We start from the raw sequence: 24,298 nt of genomic DNA, 5'->3' as shown, positions 1-24,298 counted from the left end.
GGTCATTTTGCCAGCACAACACATAATTAGTAAGGCTCATTTTATTTTGTTGCCTTCACAAATTAGTTCACTTTTTAAAATGCAAGGTGGCTGCCTCCAGCAGTAGGGATAACCATGCCGACCAGATAGAAAAATAAGGCTTTGTCATCCACTTGTAGTCCATGGCAGAAAAATCCAACAGGTCTCCCAGTTTTCACTCCCCTTGCTGGTTCCATGTAGGAATCAGTGTTGCTCCCTGTGGCACCCCAAACATGAGACTTTGAGGTGTACCCATGTAAGACAACCACTGCCAGTCCTGTGAATGCAGTTCTCAGCAGTGAGAAAAGTTTCCTCTGTTTCAAACTTTCCAACTGCTCTAAGTGCAGAACCTGCAATAGCCAGAGCAGTGAGGAGGAAAAGAAGATGCTTCCCACTCCTCAACCCTGTAGAGCAACTGCACTGGTATCCAAGGCATCTTCACAGCATGTGCTTTGGAGAGATAACAGAAACAGAAGGAAGGAATGATGCATTGTAAGGGATGCTGGACTTCACTCGCCCAGAGAGAACACTCTCAGACACCACCTGCATTTTAAAGCAGGACTGTTTCTTTCTTTGCGTGGCTTGGGGTGCCCCTCAACCTCTTTGAGGAGCCCCTCAACCTCTTTGAGGAGCAACTTTTCCACAGCAGAGGCTTCTGGGGGATGCACCTGTCAAGATCCCAGTTTTGAACAAGACACCCAAAAACAGTGGTTGGAGCCCCCGGCATGCACTAGACAGAGCATGCTGCTGGAAGCTATTGCTGGAAATACTAAAGTTATCCTCATGCAGATTTTAAAAGGCCACTATTTATGCATGTAAATTCTGAAGGGCATTAGCAGCATCACTGACACACGCTGACAGCCAGCCCAGCTTCGGGAAGGGAATAAGCAGCAGTGACTGCCTGAATAATTGATGTGCTTTTACTCTGCCCCATGGCCCAGTTATTACATTGCTCACTCTCTTCAACTGCCTGTGGTTTCTAAATTAATTAGAAATCTTAATGTCATGGCCAGCCAGTAAAAAAAAAAAAAAAAAAAAAAAAAAGACACCGAGAACAAAAGAAGAGAGCACTTCTCATGCCCTTGAGCCGTGGGATTTCTTCCTTTGGTCTGGCCATGCAGGAAATAAAAGCACAGTCTCAATTTCTGCAGCTTTGGACCCAGCAGCACAGCATGAAATCCACTCCATCTGCAAAAAGCTCCCATTGCACGGGGGGGAACATCCCCATCAAGGTCACTACCTCCACAAGATGGGGCAAAGCCTTTCCTAGGGGCTGGCTCATGTGCAGAGCAGCTACTGTGTCTTCACTGCCATGAAATACATCTCATACATCCCTAGCCCAGTCATTGCAACCCAGTGTCACGCAGCACCAAATAAAAGGACACGGCTGCAGTCTGGAGGAATAAAAGAGCTCATGGTTGCTCTGCTCACACAGCTCACAGAGCTAAAATGACTCTGTGGGATCCTGTTCACAGGATGAAAAAAAACTGTGTGTAACTACATGACCTCACAGAGCAGGAGAACAAATACAACAAAATGAGTGGCCATTTTTTTGCTGCATATATACCCTTACCTACTTACAATATTGCTTATGTGAAACTTTAAAACAACACTTACAGCTTTTAAGAAACCCAGTGGGAATAATTCCCATGTTTGAGCCACATTGCAGAAGTGTGGGTAGTTGTGTTTCAAGGCCTCAGAAAGCACGTAGCCATGATGAATGTGGGCACGTTTATAATCTCCTACTTGCAAAAAGAAGTACTGCTTTTTTAAAAAATCTCTTTACAGCTGTACCAAAAGCATAAATAAACATAAATGACTGAACTTGTAGAGATAATTTTAAATTGTACAGATAACTTAAACCAATATTTCACCTGCTTATAAAAGAGAAGTGAAATACCAATGAAACTCAGCAGCATGGCACAGTCTTCCTCTTTGCCAACATATTGTGTCATACTGTAATCTGCACCACCTTTCCATTATTCCCCCTGGAAAACTCATTATTTTAAAGAAATCCGATTTTTCAACCTTTCTTTTTGACATGAATAAACAGACTTAGAGCACTGAATTTTCTGACTCCCAGTAAATTTATCCTACATCTCCCATACATGTCAAGTGCCCAAACATGACAGTCCCACAGCAGAGAAATGAGCCGGTGATGGTGACAGAAAGCATTACAGAGTTTTAAATGACACCATAAATCCAAATGGAAATATCTAAGAAAACAAATCCCATTTGTTAGGACATAGAAGGTAGTTCAAAACACTGTGACCCCAAATACAGGAGAATGTGGTTCTCCAAAAGTTTAATGCACTTTGATCAAGAATTTATTTGCTCCAAGAGCTGCTTTTTCTGTTTGCTCTTTTTCCTCTCCTGTCATAATTTTACACTAACTTGATGCATGCAGAGACCACCACAAGAAAAATATACAAGGTTCCACACAAGTTGCAAATTTAGGCCCTTGAAGTGTTTTTCAACATGCTTCTTGAGATGACACTGCCATTTTTAGGGTGGAAAGATGGACTTTCAGAAAATGATAATGCTGGTACACGGAGAAAGCAGAATTGTTCCACCCTATGATTTGCCTGTGTTTGTCATCTTGCATCTAAAATGCACGTGCTAATTATCAGCAGTATGGCACTGCAGATGTAGTGAACACAAGATGTCACTCACATGCATTTTTCAAACCCAAGCAATGAAATGAAGTGTCTTGTAAAAACGTGTCACGTGTTTATACAGAAAGTTTCCTGGCCCTAGCAGCATCTGCTGTCTCTCTCTCTTCACATTCGTGTTTTTAAGTCTCACTAGGCTTGCTTTGCTATACTCAAATTTACAGACCTTCACACGATATATTCATTTTGCTCTTCATACTGGTATCTACCGACATCTTTTCTTACTTTGAAGTCATTTTATTAATTACTCCAAAAATTTACTGAAAGGCTCAGCTCATGTAGATTCCTCAGCTTAACCCCAGTAATAATCATGTCCTACACAGGCTTCAAGGCAGAGATAAGCTCCTGGTCCCTCTTCTGGATCACCATACAGCTGAAGGGATGTACCAGCTGAAGCAGGACCACCACTCTTCAACGTGGCCATGTCTGCCTTGTCCAGCTTTTACTTCACTTGCCTCCAGGGAGGAAAGAGTGCAAAACCACTCGAGGCCCTGTAGGGGTGCTCACCTCTCAGCCTTGGAAAGAAGGTAGAAGAAAATACATGAGATGGCAGCAGTACAGAGCAGCACAGCTCTGCTCACTGCTTTTTGGAGCCTACTCTTTCAAGATGCAGCCCCTGGCAAAGTGTCTCATGAAAGTTTGATGAACAGCATTTTGTTTAACACCAGCAACTGAGCCACAGCCCTGCCGAGCTGCGCTGCCCCAACAAAATGTCACGACCCAGGAGGATCAAGAAACTGGATTGCAAGAGGCAGGCTTGCAAGCAGCAGAGCAGCTCAACAACCTCTGGAGCAGGGTGCACCACCCCACAAGTTATTCGGTCACTGAAACATGAGCAGGCTGCTGTAACACTGATGAACACTGAGCCTCCTCCGACACTGGCCCAGCAGGCTGCAAGGCTGCACCAGGCAATCTTGCAAACACAGCGAAGTCTGCAGCCCTTTTTACACTGGCACATATAAGCCTTGATATTTTTTTCCCTTTTACCCTTTTCACTTCTACATGTACCGAAAATATTCACAGTATGCTCTTCCCTACCATTTGCTTCAGCATTTTCATGCTCTGCTGCTTTTGTTCCCCTGTTCCCTTTAGATAAAGGAATAGTCTCAAGAAACAACTGTGCCTGCATAACTGAAAATACACAAAACCCATGTGCAGAGACGGTGTTGGAGGCTCATGCAACGTGATCAGGTCTAAATATTTTAGCACAGCAAACAAATGAGCCTAGACTGTATGGTCCAGTAATTACCTTTTCTTGTTCTTCAGGTGCTAGAAATCCACACGCTATTTTCTGCAGAGTGCTGTATTCAACATTTCTGGAAACAAAGAGAAAAAGAAAACAATTTAAAAAACATTTACATTTGCCTCTGAGGCCTTATTGGGCACTCATGAACTTTCTGCTATGCATTTACCAGAGGATACAGCAATGAACAACTGGTTTTGGTCAACAGATCTGATTCTGAAAAGCCCATAAGAATTTTTAATGTCTATGAAGCCCATCTCTGCATGGGAAGACAGTACTAACACATATCTAACAATGGTCAGGTGAAAAATCAGTGGATAATATCACTGCCAATAATAATTTAAAAAAAAAAAAGATATTCAAGTAGATATCAAACGCAAATGCAGGTACGTGAGTATCTCTTCACCACAACAGACACCAATGTCATCTGGATAAACTAGTGTTAAACCAGACAATTTATCAGAGGTTTTTAGAGGTTGCTGCACCAGAATAAAAAACATCTAGTTTGAAAAGAAGTTAAAATAAATTATGATTTCAAGGATAGTAATTCCTTTTCCTCAGCAGCTACAACTTAGAATTTCTCTGTCCCTTTACATCTTCTAATTATAGTGTTAGATGCTAAATATAACATTAATTGACAAAACAATGAAATGGATGGATCCAGGTCAGCCTCCTGGAAGTGTTGGTTTTATTAGGATTAATTACACATGAGAAATTGTTCCTCACAGTTGGGATTGCTACAGATGAAACTTCAGTATCGGTCTTGTCAGAGTCAAGCTGGATGGCACAGGACCCCAGGACCTCATCCCATCCCAGTGAAACAGTTAGAAAATACAATTAAAAACCCCTGCAAGGGAAACAGCAATGAGTCCTCCTGCCTGAATTTTGCTTCCAACATTAACTACAAACCCAGCTCATTTTCTGCAACCTGCAGGGGAGAACACAAGTCATGGCATTTGAAAGAAGTGTATTGAAATGAAAAAACTTTAAAGGTTGATTAAAATAGGATCCTGTGTTAAAACTGAGGCCAGTTGTTCCAGTTGCAGCAGTGGGTCCCCAAGCCTTTCCCAACTAGGGCTGTTGCACAGCTTTCACTCTGCTGCCATGGTTCCACACCCTGGACCACCCTACGCCTTCAAAAAGTTTCAGACAAAAAAAAATGGTCCTGAGGTTCCAGTTTCACATCTTAGCTAATCCAGAATGGTCTTCCTTTAATTTTCAAAAAAAGAAAGTTGTACCTCAGCTCTAAGCACTCCTCAGCAGGTCCTCCCCTGAGAGCATGAGAAGAACGAGGCCGAGACATTGGTCCCTAACGCATAATTCATTTTATTTATGTACTGAAGAAGCAATTGCTTGCATTCAGTAACCTTGGAAGTCAGACAAGTAAATTAAAACTTAAAACAAGGCTTGAGAGTCCAACATGCATGCTGCTTTTTGAGTGATTTCTCTATAATAGGCAAGTATGGATGCTCTGGAAGAAAAAGAGACCTATTCCAGCTTGCCTGTCAGCAAAATTGCCTCTGTAAGCAATAAACAGGCTTTGGATCATCTAAGAAATTCACAGGCAAACTCAGGGTAAGGACAGTTATTATTCCTCACTGTACAAATGAAAAAGTCTCTAGATCTAGGGACTATACCCATTTTCAGCCTTGGATTTTGACCAAATATATACAGTTTCAGTAGGAAAAACCACTTTTACAAGTATAGAGCAGACCAGGCAACACCTCATAAGGGCATCCATATACTTTATTTCTAGGAAAAATGCCATTTGTTTAGACTATTCTGCTTGTGCTTTATAGCAAAACCTTTACCTGGTTCCAAGAAGCTTTTGTAGAAAATTCTTATTTGATGGGAGCAGTACAGAGCAGTGAAATTGTAGTTTGCCTAGTTTGAAGAAGTTAATGTTTGTTACCCCACTGCCTTGCAACAGCTTTTAAAATAAAATTAAAACAAGATCTTTGTTTCATTTATGATACCCCGCATTTTACTTCTGCTTGGAGCATAAAGGACTAGAGATAGCACAACATACTGCAGTTTATGGCTCTTCTGTGTCGTTTTAGGATTCAGCACATGCTCTTCTCCCAGCTCACCTTTATTTTATCATAATGTGAGTGTACTGACTGGTAAATTTTTCTTGCCTTCCCTTCCCAAATGTGTAACCTTGAGTTGGCCTCTGCCATATGCTATTTCTATGCAGATTTAAAATGCAGATTGGGGAATTCTTGTTCTGATTAAAATAGGAAGGGAACTATACAGGGATTCCTGCAAGAGCAAAGATCTTGCAAAATACTTGTTAGAGAGTCGGCACTTACTGGCAGTGGTGCACTGCAGGAACTACAGGGATTTGGCATTAGCCCTAAAAGAGAGAATAAACACACCAAAGAAAGAGGCATTCCTTTACCTCTGACTGCTACTAATACTCAGAGCAGTGGAGCTCCTGCCCTTTATGCAAGGGAGCCTTGTTTTGATCCTCTTTTACTGCTCTCCACGCCACCTGACTAACCTGCTCACCCTCAAACCTACAGTGCTTCTCAGAAAGCATTTGCTGCTTCTTCCCCAGTTCCCCCCTGGTCATACTCTGCCTGGACAATTTGGAAAGTGGCTTCACTCAGGATGCTAAGGAGAGGGGAAATCACCTCTCTTCCTTGCTTCATCCCATATTACCCTGGAACTCTACCTGCCAAGTTTACTGCTAAATGAATAATGTAGATCATTCAACATAGCCCACTTTTACTAACACGGCTGCTGGTGTTCATGTGGCTAAATATTTCTGAATCTTCTTCTATGGTGAGTAATGCATCCACATAAAGAGGACAAGGACACATTGCTCTGCATCACTAGATGCCACAAGACGGGTGATTAATCTGCAAACTGGCATGCTGTTGCACCTCCATCCCAAACCAGAAGCTGCTAATAAGGACAGCAATGATAAACACTCTGTTTGGCAACAGCAAAGGCTGGGAGGAGAACCCGTCAAGATGGGATGGCTCACCCTCAAGCAGCTGTCTTCACTGCAAAAAGCCAAGCAGTCCAATTTCTGTCGCAAATGCTCACAACAGAGGGACCCACAAAAAAGCACGTGACGTTTTTTAGGCAACCAGTAGGAGGCTTCTGAAAAAGCCTTGTTTGCTAAAATGTACCAAGCACCTCCCTTCTGGTTCTGCAGAAGCAGAGGAGGAAGCACCCAGCATCATGCTTGTGGGAATGAAAACCCATATGGAGCAGCACTGCCTTGCTCCCGGGCATCAGGATCTCCACATCAGCCAAATGAAACCAAATCAGCAACTTGCACCCACGGTGACTTAATTAACAGGCACCCTACAGATTTCTCCAAATCCTCCACACTGCCATCCTCCATTACCAAGCTCTTCTGATGAAAGTGATTAAAGCTAACAATTATAATTTCTTTTAGAGAAGCCCCTAGAGGCTTTGGCGAGGCTCAGACTTCATTGTTCATAGAACACAATGCAAAGAAATCGCTCTCCTGAAGAGCTCATCCTCCAAGAAGACAAGGCAATCAAGGAATAGCAGAAAGAAAGGCATGGAGACAAAAAATTGTTGCTCAAGGTCAAAAAGCAGGCCCCTGACAGAGCTAAAACAAAACCCACCTCCTCTGGAGTACTCATGAGGCCATGCTGACTCTCCAAAACTAAGCTGATCAACTAATAGTCTTTATTTATCAAGTGTCAAGAGCAGATGAAGTAGTTCAGTGTTACCTGCTGTTCTGGTTTTGATATGTCTTTTCGTGGTGGCTCTCCAAGCAAAGCTAACCATGACAGTGAAAGGGTTACCTCCCCTTCATGTTCCGAAGAAATGCTTCCCATACTTTTTCATGCAGATTACTGACAAATCAATCCCCCTCAAATTTTTTATTCTTCCATCAATGCTCTCAACAAAGAGTGATTGCTCAAGCACCCTTCTCAACCTTGCACTTCCAATTTTTTAAAGAATGGTCAATCTCAATATGCATAATTATAATTGCAAATGGATCATTTCCTCTTGCACTCTTCTGTTTTAATGGGATTATGTACCCTCAAATCTCTACAGTAACATTTAAAGTAAAAATGTCCTACGTCATTCATGTGTGGTTTAGATATTTAAAACATTAATATGCAACCTGTGATATTACAAAAGGTTAGATTTCTAACTACCTGGCTCAGTTATGACACCATAAATCTAAAGCAGTCTTCACTGATTACTAGAAAAATCTTTCCAATGCAGTGTAACTGTAATTTGATATAACTTCTTGACATACAATTCATCCGGAAGAGAGTGGTTCTGTTGTGCTTTGTACAGGGGCAGAACAAAGCACAAGTGTGCAAAGCAACTGAAGCTTTAAGTCTTTGTAAACAACTTCAGTGCATAAAATATTAAAAGCAATGCTAAACTAATCTCTAGCAAGAAGTGCAGGCAATTCACTACAACTCGTATTACAAATGCCTTTGGTTTACCATTTAAAAAACATTAGAGTCTACCATTATGGTTGTGTATCATAGCGCTGCACATTAACCTCTGTAATTTTCCAACATGGTATATTGCACTAACACAAATTAGGCTATCTGGCAAAAAAAGCTTGAAAAGACGCAATATTTAAAGAGAGCAGACAGGAAAGCTCCTTGCTCCTTCCTGCCAAAGACAGCAGGAGAAAGTCCAGTCCTCTTTTCCTCAAAGCAAATGGCAAAATCCCATTAATTTCCCCTGGAACCGACAGATCCGCGGCATCTGGGAAAGGATTCAGTCTAAATACATTGCAGACATAACAGATGAATGATTTGGGGGGAAAGGGTCGTCTGCTCTCATTTTAACACTTCTGTGTAACAGGAACGGAGCAGGTCATTTCTGTAAGCTTGAAAATGCTTTGCGAGCTTTCAGCAGGATTTTCCCTTCAGCGTTTTTTGCCTTCTCTCTCCATTTTCTCCTTGTTCATATGCTTAATGGCTTTCAAATCTGTTGAGTGTAGAAGGTGCTTAAAGCCTACACTTGATATTTACTGTTGTAGGACCCACATGGTTAAAATATTGTTCTCCTACAATTAACAGGAAAACATTTACATTTCACGTATTTTGGAACAAGTATGTCTTCTCCACTAAAGATAAAAACTGGAAGCTAAGTTTTCACTTACACATAATATGGAAGTTTTCATAGCAAGACATCTATTTCAGGTACTGAAAAACAATCATAATCAAATGCTTATCATGTTTGCAAATTATTCTAATTTCCACGATGAAATTTGTCCACTCAGAAATACATCTAATAACTAAACCAGAAAAGATTTCATTTGGTTTTATAACCATTTTTTGAAGATCCTTTTTTTTTTTCTTCATGGGACAAGAGCCTTCTAAAAATATGTAAAAAACTAAGAAGAAGAAAGAGAACACAGCCCAACACTGAGACAGCAACACTCACCTAGGGCGTGTTGGAGTCCTGCTTCTGCTGTGCAGGATGCAGAACACACACTCAAACCTTGCTGCTTTTCCCCTACGAGGCCAATGGCTTGCTGCTCTCCTTCCTATACAACTACCTGGCTCCTTTCCCTCACTCTCCACTTCTAATGTATCTGAAACTCCATCCAAACCTGAATGCTTCTGTTAAACATATTGAGTTTGAGGAGAAAAAGGTCAGCTTCATTTTGTCTCAGCTGGCTCTAGCCCCCAGGTGTTGGGACCAACGGGTGCTGGGGTTAAGTGAGAGTTTTTGAGCCTTTGAAGCAGAGAGCAGCCATTATTTCAAGCTGGCATCCCAGAGATATTTTTTTCCAAGCAATAGACTGGTTCCAAGAGGTTTTTTGAAGCAAGCAACCAGGCAGCTATGTGAAACCCAGGATCTGGTATTGGAAGATCCAGAGAGCTCCCTGCCACAGCAAGGCATTTAATGAGAGAGGAGAGGGGAGCCTGGAGCCCTGCCAAATCTAATCCTGGTTATACGTGCCACAGCTGGATTTCTTCAAGTAGGGGCTATTACACTGGCACACTGCTGACCAAAGTCTTCTGTTTCATGTAAATTCTCTGCAAAGACCTTAGGAGATAAAACTGATTAATCCTAATTAAAATGAAAATCAAGGAAATGACACAGTCTGTTGAATCTACTTGATGAATCAAAAGCTTCCCTCATTTCTATGTTAATTGTCTTTTTACAAATGTGCAGCACTCTCATATGCACAGAATAATGTTTTCATATTTTTCTTCACTTGGAACATTGCGGGACAGATGTTACAAAGCAACCAGAGAGCCCTTCTGCATTATCAGGCCCCTGCAGAAGTGCCTAGCTGAGTGCTGACTCCTTTCTCAGACTTCTCATGGTTTTAATAAAAAAAAAAATTCCCAGTCTGCAGCAATGCAGCAGCCCAGACACCAAAACTAGGAAAGGACTGGCACCTGGCAGGACACAGCACCTTCAAGGATGCTGAAAGGTGTGCGAGATGCCCCATTAGCATTGAGCAGGGAATGTACCATAAGCTAACACAACACTCCAAGTCCCTGCTCTCCATTTGCATGAATCCCGTAACACTTCCATGAAATATTGCCACTCAAGTTTTTATCAAAAGCCTACTTGCACATAACATCGTATCACAGAGAGGACATTTGGGAAAGCAATCAACCTGCAAAGACATTCTTGAAGTGCCGAAATGCAGAACAGACCCTTTCAAGGACAGTTCAACTTAGGATGGGAGTTATTTAAAGAGGAATGAACTGGCACACTGCTAACGCCAGCCAATTAAGAGGTGGAATGCACAGAAAGGTCTCTATAGATATGTATGTAACACATTAAAGAGATCCACATTCAGTTTGTATCCAGTCAAAATCACATCTTGCCTAAACTTGTAGGGGGGCAAAACTAACCTAAGTGGTAAAGGCACACTGGACAAAATCCAGAATCTGCTGCATTACTTGCTTAGACACCATTTATTGTGGTTACATTTTATTATACAGTAGTAAAAAATTACAAGGCAACATCCTGTGTTATTTCCTGCTGGGATAAATGATACAGATGTACTATTAAACCTCAAAACCAGCACCAGTCTGCCAGGCTACATTCCATTTGTGTCTTTATAATGTGTCAACAGGCTGACATTTATGCCTTCTGATGGTAAAGCGAATTATGTTATAGACATTTAAATATGCCATAAAATGCTTAGCACTGCACAAACTTAGAACTCTTCCAGTCTTTACCAAAACAACACATACAAATCAAAAATCCCACCAGACAGCAGCATCCAAACTTACGACATACTGGCTTCCTTTTTTTCCATGCTAAATTGATTTTTGTATTGCTGTCAGCCACAATTAGGAAGGCATTCATGAAGATCTGCCACAGTTTACAGCCCAAGGGCATCCTAAACCATGGAAATACACCAGAGAGGGATGGTCCTACAGGGATCTCACTGTGGGTCATGGACTATATGGGAATAAAGACATGAGCTCAGCATGGTCAGTGGTGCTGAGGGTTTGAGGGACATCAAGTTCAATAATTCCGATTTAAAATGAGCTCTCTCTGCTTAGTCACCACCTGCTCCTCTGAAAAGGCCAGCCTTGCAAGAAATCAAGACAAAACACTCACAGATTGGCTATTAAATGTCCTGCTTGTGGGAAATGTCAAGATAAAAGCATGGACACTAGCTTACAATGGATATTTTAGGCCCATAATGCCATCCACCAAAGTTTGTTAACTTGAAATGAGGCTCTAAGAAATGCAGGTGGCAAAACCAGACTGGGGAACAAAGAAAATCATCCTTGGGGCTAGATGGTCACAATTAAAAAGTCCATCCATGGCCTAATTACAGGGGCTGTCTGGACTAGAAGTAGATTGGAGTAACTGGAAGTGGTGAATGGGGATGCATAAACAGCAAAATATGATGGGTTTGGTCTAAAACGAAAGAAGTTCCAAGGCTGTGGTTGACACCAAATTCCTCAACAATATAAAAGATAGGCAGGCAAGAGCAAAGGAGGAGTTCAAAAATATGCAGCCAGGAAAGGCATGCTGGAAGGAGGGCTGCATGCTTCAGTTACTATCCCTCTAGCGACTGGCACACGAGGATAAGGAAAAGCTGCAAACATACCAACTCCATAGTTTTCTGCAGGGATCACATCTTGAAATGATTATAATTGGAATAAAGGGTACTGATGCTTCAGGGACTTGTTTAAAAAAATATCCTTAAAAGAAAATTATCATAGAAAACAAGTTGGGGGTATTTTGCCTCTGAGTACATTTAGAGCTTAATGCATTAGAAATTCAGCTGCATCAAATACTGCACTAGGATTGCCCATGATCAGGCTGCAGGCAGGAAAATGCCAGGCTGAGCCACTTCATTACAGTGCTTACCATCAAAATGAGACAGAAAGTGGCTGCTTCTCCACTCTGACAAGTTTTTAATTGCATCTAGAAATTACCTTCTACTTTAAATTTCATTCCAAAATTGTGTCTAATAGAGGCTGCTCAAGATGAGTTTGTCACACTTCTAAATAATTATTATTAATGTGACACTAACATCTTTCCCTGGAGTTTACACCACCTAAAGTGTCTTTGAAAAAATGTCCTTATCATTAAACTTAGCACCAAATGTGACTAAAATGCAGAATTATCCTGACCTTTTAATTCCAAGTGGCTTAGCAGTCACAGTCCTCTTCCAAAAGGAGACCTATCACCTTTTCTGTTTTGGTGACACTTGTAAACATCTTTTGAAGGACAGAAGAACACCTTCCCACATCAGAGCACGATGAACACACATGTACAAGCTTAGATGACACTCATAACCAAGACTAAAGATTATTAACAGGCTGCATTGTCTCAAGGCAACACAGTCCAATCTGAAAGTCCCAAAAAGATCAGATTTCCAAGGGCATCTTCTATAAGCTCATTCTGTGAGCTTTGCATCCCGTCAGGGAAAATGCAATCCCAACATAGTGAAGATCACCAACATGGCAACACTGACAAAGCATGGGCCTTGGAAATTCTGCACCACCAGGATCTGAAGCCACCAGAAAAGCAGAGGCTCTCTATGCAGACACCCTCATGAAATCAAGTGTCCAACAGTCTGCTACACAAACTCAATTAGAAATCCTCCAGCTAGATTTTAAAGAGGATTTTAAAAAGGAAGGAAAAAAAGGCTCCTGCTCCTTCTAAAGCAGAAGATAAAACTTTGCCAAAAGGAGGGGCTCCAAGGAAACTACACGATCATGCCTTGAAAAAGTTTTGATTTTCTACAGGGCAAACCATCCCACAGGTCTTAAAGATCTCTAAATGCAGCTAATCCCGATATTAAAGAATCTCTGTAAATGTAAAATAAATAAAAGAAATGTAGCATGAAGAAATCCATGAGAGAAAAAAATCTTAACCAGTGTCTCTTCACACAATATGCAATATTAGGATTCAATCACCTTTTTCTTGAGACATGAAATATATATAAAGATTGGCATATAAAGATATCTCTGGCTACAGCTGCTTTGGAACTGACTTAAACCATCTTTGTTTTATTACCTCAGATAGCATGATGTCATCAGAAGCCTTTTAATGTCCTTTAAGACCTTTTCCAGTTATTCTTAAATTATTAGGTGTGAATATGTGCATGTGTGTGGCATTTCTTTATTCCTGCAACCATGTGATAAACTGCAGTGCCACAAGATAAATTGCATTCAGTTTACAAATTTGACCTCCTCACTTGAACTCTGCCTGCTAATCCATTTCAGCTGGGACTATTTCTAATATGCCATACTTCCGAACAGCTTTCAAACAGCTGTAGGGGCTTTTTCTTTTTTATGTGTGTTTTAAAATGGATTTCACATTAGAAGTATTTTCTTCTTTGCACCAGAAAGTGGAACAGATTACAAGCAGACAGACCCTGGCTCCTGGCAGCTCCAGGATCGAGTGTCAGATACATTCCAAGCCAAAGGGAAACAAGAGCTGCTCTAGGTGTACAGGAAACTTTTCTGGCATGGGGTGCTGAGACCTTTAATGGTGTGCCCCCAACAATATCTGCCACAACCCTGCAATCCCATTAAAATCCTCAGGAGTTATCCTCCTGCATCCCCCTGCAACAGTTTTAATGAAGGTTTAGACACTCAAGCCTGGCTTTCATGTATGTCATCCCATGCCATGCAGGTGAAGCATCACCCTACCACACAGGGCTCTCAATAAAACCAGGTGCTGTGCCTCTACCTGCTCAGCTCCAGGCAAGCAGTTTGGGTAATCCTCTGTTTCCATGAAAACTTCTGGAACTCAGAACAAATGCCTCAAGTTATGCACTGTGATATTGAAGGGGTAACTAATAATCAAACCAATTCTGGGTTTCCCTTTGGAACAGATGAATGTATTTTAATTGTTGTAGAGGTTAGTTTTCCAGAGGTAGCACACAACCAGCTCTCACTAACACATTTTCTCTGTGTGTTTGAGAAGCTCACTGCTTTTCAACAGCCTAATTTTTTTTTATTTTTTTACTATATTTCCTTGCTTGGCTCCATCCTAATTTTTTTAAAAAGGTAAACGATAAAGTTTTGTTTGCAGCTAGCCAGCATAAACAAAACATCTCTCAACTACTCAACACAATTTTTCACAGAAAGGACAAGAATAAGTTTTTTAATAACTTGCTTAAATATCCATGACAGAAGAGTCCTACTGCTGCCAAGCTGCCACTTGCATTTGCCACACCTGACCAAACAGCAAAACTGCTGCTTTCTTGGCCTCTCCTTGAATCTTAGACAAGATGGATGCTCAAAGTAGCACTTCCCATTCAGCTGATGGGTGCATTTTACTAAGCAAAACAACTAATTGTACCGTTTAAGCATGTGTTTAACTCTAGATATGCTCTGAGATACCAGGAGCCACCAGCTCATTACATCCCTAATTCAGGGTGTAAACCTCAGCATTACTCCTGCACGAGGAAAACAAGCCAGCCCCCTTCTCAGCTTCAAATAACTGAGAAGTCCTAGCAGCCCCCATAAAACTAGTGTGGATAAAAATTAAGGATATGGTTAAGGGCCCTTGCCAGACTGGGGTCTTGCTGTATTTTTCCAAAAGAAGTTTGACGGCATCAGATATATAAACATGACTGGCTTAAGCAATTAGACCTGCATTTGCTATAAACTCTGCAATCAAATATTCATTTCATTTTGCAATGTCATCAGTAGTCTGACACAAGTAAAAGCAAATTAAAAATGCAGGAAAGTATTCCAGGTAATCATATGCTTTTTTTAAGGAGCTAAATTACTTATTTAAATTACAGAGACATACTGAATGGGATGCCTGGGAGAAAAACCTATTGCAGGAACTGGCAGAGACACTGGTTTCGAGTAAATGAACACTTTTGTGGGATGATACTTGATAACAAAAGCACCAACCAACAGGGTGACTTTTTTTTTACCTACTCCAAGCCCACATTATAGACATTTTCTGCTTCTAGAAAACTGCACTCAGTCGAAGCCAATAGTTAAAAGTTGACTATCTTCTAGGTGTGTTTTTGGCTGATATGTTTTCCACAAGCCACATAAATTATTAATCCTTTCTGAATTTTAAAAAAATAAATAAAGGCATTAAGAAAAAGTACACTTTCCTCAGGTGATCCTTTAAGAAGTTCTGCACATGGAGGTCTCAGTGGATATCACAGTTTTATTCACAGTTGACTTGTGTTTAGATATATGAAAGGAATAACCAACTCTTAATATGATGAGCACTGCTCAGGATTTCCTTAACATGGAAGAGGAGATCTTACTAATGGTTTGACCTGAAATGAAGGCAGACCTCCAGTAATTAGAACAAAAAAATGCTCTTAATTTCCCTTCTTTTTGCATAAACCATTACAGAGGTCATTTGGCCAAAAAGCCTCAGCAGCTGAATGCCACAGAGAAATGTGTCTTGTGAATCTGCTCTCTGCTGAACCTCACAGAGAAACCCCATTCCTGCTGGTGCTTCTTCATTGACACAGAGAAGTATAAACAGAGACATAGTATCCAAAACACTTTACCAGAGCAAGAATATTGGTTGAAAAAACATCAAGTGAATGACAAAGGGAGACTATAATTGTTTAAATAGTATGAAGAGTAAAAAAAAGAGTTAGTGACTTAGCAGAATATTGACAGGCAGTATGTTTTCATCCAATATTAAATTTACCAGTAAAAACCCTGGACAGAAAAATTAAAAACATTAGGTAGACTTAGGATTGAATACCACTCTCTTGATTGACTGGAAGTGCTGGTGAGACACTAAAGACCTAAAAGGAAAGAAGGATGGACAAACCCATGGTGGCTCCCAGATGTCAATAGCTGCTTCACACCAGATGGCTGGGGGGGGGGGACATGACAGCTGAGGTGACAACCACCCTGAAAGGCAGCCTGTACACATACCTGACCAGCATCACAAGTCACGTTCAACATCCTCAAATTGAAATTTATTAGCTGGCTGGGATCTCCTCGAACACTTATCAGAGACATTCACACCTATTCCCACATCTGGAACAAGTGACTCCACTAAGCATCACATCAGGGTGATAAAAATGATAGCAACTGGTCTAAACTGGGATCCCAGCAATGCCTGATGGCTGATGTACACTTATCATGCCCACTCTGAACTGCTCTAAGAGGTCTCAGTGTCCACAGAGCAAATCCAAAGCAGTGGGTGGTCCCAGAGGATAAATGTGAGAAGCTGCTTGCAGAAGCCCATCTCAAGCCCTTGCTCAGTGCCGGCTGCACAAGGTGTTCTTTGTAATTGGTGTTCTTTGTAATTGGTGTTCTTTGTAACACCAATCTTCACAACCTCTAGACTGTACTTCAGTCACTCATGCAGCACCAGCAGAGAGAGCACAGCAAAAACTTTCAGCTTGCAGTGTTGAACAAAATGTAGTATATAAAGGAAGCTGACAGGAAGGTGCATTTTTGCTGAGCAGTATCCGATAAATAAACTATAAAGAACTGTAACTGCTAACTATTAAGAGACAGATTTATAAGATAGCTGAAGCTTTCATAGTTGAGGAAGGCATGTCCAATAAAACGGCACAGCTGTGATTTAGTACGGTGTTCAAATTCATCGTTACATATATTTTGTATTTCCGACTGGTCTTCGCTACCAAGTCATATATTGGCTTTGCTTGATATACATATCCTTTTTTGCATATGTAACAAGCTTATCAGCTTCCAGTAGAAAAGGCAGTTTTAGAGCTATCTTCTCCCAAGGTTTGTGCTTACATACGCCAGATGACTCATCCACTGTACTAATAGACACAGCGAATCCAACAAGGTGACAAATGTTAAAGGCTGAGATTCTCTACAGCACAGTAGGAGGATGAAGTGCACAAAGATACTAAACTGAGAGGGACTGTCTTATCCAGCGAGGCTTACTGGGAGTGGGGAAAAAAACCCCAACAAACTTCCTTATATATTTTTATCATTTGCCAAGACCTTATAGGTCCTTGCATGTCAGGCCTTGATCATCCTTGTGGCTGCAAACACAAGTCAGGGCTGCTAGAAGATAAATCCCCCAGAAACACAGGCTGAGGTTCCCCAAATCAGTCCTAAAGCCTTCAGCCACCTGGATAAAGTGGCCAAGACTCCCAAGACAGCTTTCAACATCCACAGGAGCCACTGGGGTTTTAGCATGTCCGCAATTTGCAAGGCTGTGTTTTAAAGCCTAGGTTTGGGCAGCATTCCCCTGAATCCTGGCCTAGCTTCTCCCGTTTCCAGGCTGGAAGGGACTGATGGCTCAGCGGCTCTGGATTTCTGTGTAACACCAGCCGGAGGATTACAGCTCACTGCTCCAACCACAGTGAGCGCACTCATTGCTGGTCAGTCTGTGCCCTGCTCCAAAAAGATGGAAATCAGTGGTAACTCCTGTTGCAAAATTTGAAGGGTCAGGGGAGAGCTACATCTAAATCTGATTGCCCTTCTCAGTGTCATCATACACGCTTTACTGCAGCCACAAAAGCAAAGGAACCTGCAGGATTTGGTGCTGCAGTTACCCCACAGAACTACATATGAAGACATCTCAGTTGAATACTGCAAGATTTCTTTCTTAATGAAATCTCTTTCCCATACTTTTCATAAATATTTAAATGAACAAAACCAGAAAACCACTACAAAAACTCTTTGTCCAAGTGCAATGTTTTGAAAATGAAACCCAAACCATGTTTCTATTGGATTTAATTCATGCTGAAGCTGAAGTGAACATTTAGGCAACATTTATCATCTTCAGAGCACTGTGCAAATGGAAGTTAATGCATGATTTGTGGTCCTGCTCAGCAGGTCTGCAGCCCTCTAATTCTTCAGTATCTCCATCCTTCAGCCTGACTTGAGTCCTGCACCCTGGCGAGCCAACAGCCACCCACCACCTGAGCACTGGCAAGCTGCAAGTGTTTCAGATTAGCAGCAGCTCCGGACATTATGCAATAAAATCCTGCTGCAGTTCATCTCTGTTTCATAGCAGTTCTTACCTTAGAGTCACATCTCAGCGAAGATTTAGTTAACACAGCTCATAAAACACTATTCCATCCTTCTAAATAGCAAAGAAAAGGGGGGGGGGGGGGGGGGGGGGTGGAATAAAAAAGGCAAATAAATGTTTTACAGATAAGATCTGGAGCGTTTTAGCAGCTCCTCTTTTTTTCCCCAAATAACAGAGGACTTACACTTATCCTCAAAGATGCTTACAGGTCAGCTTTCTCTTAATCACAGCACTTTGGAGAGTAAATAATCGTAACTGTCTTGTACATTGCTGACTACACCAAGAGGAATACAGCAAGGGATATGGCCCAGAAAGGAGCTGGTACATCTCACATCATCAGGAATGAGTAAAACAGAGGCTACATTAAAAGAAAAGGTAGAGAATTCAGTATCACTGCAACATGGGAAGCACAGCTTCTGACATCTGCCAGGGATTTGCCTTTCCTATATATGTGTAGCATATAAACCTAGGTCCAAGTGGATTCCCAACCCAGGGGCTTAACATAGGAGGTCGGATCACAAAATCAACCACTTGTTACTGTAGAAAAGACAACTGTATTCCCTTCAACTCTGACAAGCCAAAGGACACTCCTGCTTTTCTAAAAGCACTAATGCTGCTGGGTATTTCCCGTGGGACTTGAACTAGTGACTGGATGGAGGGCAGGTGAGGCACAGGCCCCCGTTTCCAGAATAAGAGCAAAATTATACAAAGGGTTAGAGAAACCATTTGATAGTCTTGTACTGCAATCAGAGGCATACTGCTCTGAAGTTGTCTTTAGGATATTTGTTACACAGAGTACTTCAACAGCAGGAAAGTCTGAAAGTGCTTCAAGGCTTCCAGGTCTTTGAGGGCAACCAAAAGGTCTGGCACTTTTGACAGCAGGCAGGAAATCTTCTGAGTAGTACCTTGTGTTCATTAAAGTTATCACAGTAGGATTTCACATGCTTCCTGCAAGTATCAACCCTCGACAAGGAGTAGCAGCACAGACAGCTTTCCAGGAACTCCAAATATCAACAGGCTATCGTGAGGTACAAGACACAAGGCTGCTGGGTGTGCCTGGTGCTCCTCCCTCAGTTACGTTCCCTCTGGCGAACACAGTGGTTTCATCTTTGTATTTTCTTGCAAACAGAAGCTGAAGGCAGGCCATTTGGCTGAACCCTCAAAAGGGCAAACAGAATTGATTTGCAGGTATTACACAGCAGTGCTCCTTTTTCTCCTGTTTCCTCTCCTGACCTGCACTATACCTATGTATTCTCACCTAGCAAGGTTGCTCAGGACCTCCTGAAGTCAAGAGCAGAGGTCCTCACATGAAAGCAAAGTCTAGACTGGGGATCTGTATCTATCAGCACTTTTCCTGCTATCAAAACTAAAGAAAACCCAGAAACTGTGTACACACAAGGAGTGGGGAGAAAAATGCCATCTCTCAATCTCTGCAAGAAGTGGACAATTAACGCTTTGCTTCACAAGGACATGTGGAGGCAGGACTAAGACTGCATTGATCATTTCCCCTGCAGAGTACCTTCCTAGGATGTTGCAGTGCCTTGAAAAGAAGCAGCTGGCACAGGGCACAGAATAATGGAAGGTGAGGTGTCCATAGCAGGTCCATACCCGCAGCAGCAGGGATTGCTGGCCCCACTCTGGCACTTTCAACACAAGGATAACTAGCTTCAGCTTATCATCTGTTTCCCTTGCTTAAGGCCAAAAATATGCTACACTGCATGGTGAGCCCAAGGGGGAGGCTTTGATAGCTACATTATGCCTTAGCCTGGAAACAAGACAACACTGGGAACACATATTTAAGAGGGAGGACTGAGCGGACGTTCCAATTCCTTCAAAACGAAAAAATCTCCATAAATACCAGTAAGGCAAAAAGAGAGAAAGCAATAGGACCCCAAAACACAGGCTTGCTTCCAGAGTCCACACAGACTTTTTACACCTTTTAGCCATTTTATTTCCCAGGGAGAAAGAACTGGCACAGGGAGGCAGCAGCATTGCACTCCTCTGCAGAGAAACTGGACTCATGTAACTTCTCAACTCAACTGGGATGCAGCAACAGAGCCCCAGCAAGCTGTGTGGAGCCAGTTTGCATTGGAACCAAAATGCCTTCCTTCCCCCCCCAAGAGAGTCACCACAGCAAGGTCAGCAGGCACTGCTCAGCCAGGCTTCCCTTCCTTCCTCTGCTGTGGATGGAAGTCAGCCAAAGGCAACTTAAGGCTTTGGAGAAACCAAGAACCCCAAGTGCCAGTTACTTTTTTTTCACAGGCAAATAAGAGCAAAGTGCCCAGAGGAGATGCCTTGCCACTGAAGTGTGTGGAGTCATAGCACGGGGCTGCTCTGTTTACTCCAGCCAGGGAGTCCCTGCAGAAGGTTGGATGCTATTTTTGAATCCTGCAGGCTGACAAACTAATTCCTGAGGCAGGGAGTCTCACAAGGGACTCCACTGCAGGAAAATGAACGCAGCTGTGCAAGGAAAAAGCATATTCAGCAGATATGACAGGCCTGGGAGGCACTCAGAGCCCAGCAGGCAGAGCTGGCAGCACCCAGCAAGATGAGAGCAGGCAAGTGCTGGGAGGCACCAGGCACTCAGCAGCACTTCAAAGAATCACAGCATCATAGAATATCCTGAGTAGGAAGGGACCCACAAGGATCATCAAAGTCCAACTCCTGGCCCTGCACAGGACCACTTAAGTGGAAACCTACCAATTTCTCTGCTGCAGCCCCTGGCAAAGGGAATTGATTCATGACTCCAGCTTTTCCAAACTGGACACTCCCATAACAATGATACTGGCTATTTCTCATGCCACCAGGTGCCTTTTCTCCTTCCTCCTGAAACGCCCTCTGCATTGCTCCTTTCTACTCAATGCACACATTTCCAAGAGTTTTCTTTGCAGACCTGAATTGTCTTGAGGCAGAAGGTCTTTGAAATATTCATGTCTTCCCAGGCACCAGCAGCATCCTTTTATCTTTCAGGCATCCCCCATCCAACAGGAGTAAATCTGAGAAGCTGAAGTGAGAGTAGAAATTCCAGAAAGACAAAGGAAAGCTGAAGTGACAACCAAGGATTTCCACTGCAAAAGTTTAGTGCACATAAAACCACAACTGAAGTCAGGGGAGCTCATGCTTCAAATAAACAGAGCACAACACACACTCTCTATGCGGGCAAGTCTGACCCCAAACCTGAAACCAGTAGGCAGAGTTCTCCAACCTTGACTCCTCCATCTGCAGAGTCACCCAAGTAAATACACACATAGATAGGCAGACAGATTTTTGCAGTAGTCAGGAGAAAATAAACTCATCACTGCTTCTGGAGCACAGTGATACATCTGAAACAAATGGCACAAAGGAGTCAAAATTACATTAACAACTGTGTATTCAGCATTTCAATACTTTGCAGGTAATAAAATATGAGGCCAACAGCCAAGGGAATAAAAAATACTGTGAAGGGGCTCACTATATATCCATTGTCCCTTCTTACACCAGTGGGACAGGGTTCAGGACGTGAAGTTACACAGCAATGTGAAATTACTAAGGGACAGGGTTGAGGGGCCCAAAGCCCACTGATTTCAGTCTTTCTTCAAGTTCTTGAGCACTTACTTAGCTTTCAGGAAGTGTTTCAGAAGGATTTACCCTCTGCTACTGAGCAGGTTAACCTTGCTGAGAGGGAATGGTTTCAGAGGAGAGGAGACATGATTACTTATCTGATTTACTTAAATTTCCTAGTGAAAATATATATATCTACACACACATATATATGCACGTATATACAGAACAACTGACATGCAATGATCTAAGGACTAGGAAACATAATGCTTTCTTAAAAGGATGCATTGTTGACTCGACAGGTACCATTCTACAAAATTAAATCAGAAAATATTTTAGATATTCCACTGCCAAGTCTGAAATTTGACACTGAGATCTTCATACCCCTGATGAAATGATTTGATTTGGGGGCTTTTCTTTGCTTGCAGGGGGAAAACACAAAGCTACAAACAGCCAATCTTTGAAGCACAGAGGGGAAACACAAAGCGAGCAATGTAAAAACAGACACCAACTCTTCCAGTCCATATTTAGGTGGTATTTACAACCACAGCTGGTTGGGGAAAAAAATAATAATTAGGCAATCAGGTCATTTTTAGGATAAAGCATGGCCCTTTGACTGCACACAAACCCTCCTTCTACCAGACACTTAACCTATCTTTGAAGACTGCAGAGAGCTGACTGAAGAGAAACACAGCATTTCACCATTCATTCCAAATTATGCTTTTTTGCTTGTTTACTGGATTATTTTCAAGGGCTGCAATAAAGGCATAGACTGCCTAAAGGTTTACACTGGATTTCTTTGTCATCTTTCTGCATTTAAGGCCAGAACAAAATGAAGGGGGTTTTTTTCCTTCTTTTTCATGTTTGGTACAACTCCACTCTGACAATCACACAGCATGTTGCATTGCCTTGGGCAAGGATACACTCTAGTAGGTTAGGAGAAATAAACTGCACAGTAACATCTCATAACCATCTAAGTTGGTTTTTGTATTCAGATCTTAATAAAAAGAAGTTACAGTGAGAACTGAGATCACCACAACGATGCTCATCTGCTACAGCAGACAACTTTCCACCAAGGAAAGTTGCTACCTTTTTTCCTACAGGATTTCTAGCAGATCTGGAAGGCGTCTGGCTATCTCATGTCCTTACCCAAGAAGGGACACCATGAAATGATCAGCACCTTTGAAGCCTCCTCGATGTAGCTGGTGCCACAAGGAAGCGTTTCAGCCGGCACTCGGGAATGTGAGGGAGCAGCAGCACTGCTGAGGGCAGCAGAGCATGGACACAATGCGTGGCCACACGTGGGCTCTTCACACTCCAGGAGTAACAGGACAGCCAAGGTGAGGAGTATCAGCAAGGATGCACCAAGAATGCTGCTTTTTTGTGTGGAGCTACATCCAGTGCCTTTGCTTGTCACAGCACAGGCTCTGCACACTGAACACGCACACAGCATCCTGGTGTGTCCTGTGCTTACAAAACCCTCTCTGCTCCTGTCCTTTGAAGGCTACAGTTGCTCCCTGTAGCCAGAAAATGAAGTGACATTAGGATCAGTAAATCTGAGCCTCCAAAATTCTGACACATGGGTATTAGAGTAAGATTCAAAACATTAAAATAATTGTTGAAGGATAATTTGACCTGCATAACCATACATTTTCTCATACACTTATAATCATTTCCGTGGGGCAGGGTGAAAAGAATAAGAAAGCAAGCATGAACTGGAACCATTTTAAAAATTCATGTGATTTTTTTCTTATTTGAATTACCTTGATCATTAATGACAAAGACATTGTTAATTCTAGGAGAAGGTGGTATAGGAATATCTACTTTAAAAATAAAATTAAGGAAGGTATGTGGTAAAGTACCATTCAGAGTATGAAACATGAAGATTTGAAGCTTAAGCTCACAGGATCTTATGGTTACACTTATCCTTCACTGGCATACAACATGGATTTTCAAATTATTTCCAAGGGGTTAAAGAAAAATTTGTGATTCAAAATAGGGAGTTGGGGAGAGACACCAAATTTGCTTGATGTTTGGAGAGGATCGTGTGTTTACTACCCTGCTTTCCACCCACAACAAACACACGTTTTAGCAACCAACAGTTGGAGAAGCAGAAGCTGCCAATGAAAGTGAAACATGACATGCAGAAGGCATCTTTTTTTTTTCTTTTTTCTTTTATGCAAATTCCGAAAAGAAAAGCTTCATCCTTTAGACTCTGGGATTAAATAAATAGCTCTGAGTCCCTCATTATCAGATCAGCTACCACCCAGGAAACCACAAAAGGTAAGGATACAATTTTTGGCTTTCTCTTGTAAGGGACCATGACCCCTCCTCCTATCCTGAGTGAAAGGTCCCCGATGCCCCAGGCAATACCCAGCCATGCCCTGCTCTTGCCTCACCACCAAAA

The 24,298-nt window shown here is 42.0% G+C and overlaps 1 protein-coding gene across 14 annotated transcripts in view; it reads right to left on the bottom strand.

The window, feature by feature from the left end:
* Nucleotides 1–24,298, bottom strand: part of ADGRL3 (adhesion G protein-coupled receptor L3) — a 492,473-nt gene that overhangs the window by 398,973 nt on the left and 69,202 nt on the right. For 12 of the 14 annotated variants that reach the window (XM_069012991.1, XM_069012990.1, XM_069012994.1 and 9 more), the window contains one exon: nucleotides 3,940–4,006. The gene's annotated coding sequence lies outside the window, so the exon portion shown is untranslated. Of the gene's footprint in view, nucleotides 1–3,939; nucleotides 4,007–4,659; nucleotides 4,770–9,339; nucleotides 9,377–24,298 lie in introns of those variants that run through there. The other 2 variants (XM_069013003.1, XM_069013000.1) reach the window with 2 other exon arrangements.

Source organism: Aphelocoma coerulescens, chromosome 4 (assembly GCF_041296385.1).
Source record: "Aphelocoma coerulescens isolate FSJ_1873_10779 chromosome 4, UR_Acoe_1.0, whole genome shotgun sequence".
Classification (NCBI taxonomy): domain Eukaryota; kingdom Metazoa; phylum Chordata; class Aves; order Passeriformes; family Corvidae; genus Aphelocoma; species Aphelocoma coerulescens.
This window is presented reverse-complemented; position numbering and strand designations above follow the sequence as displayed.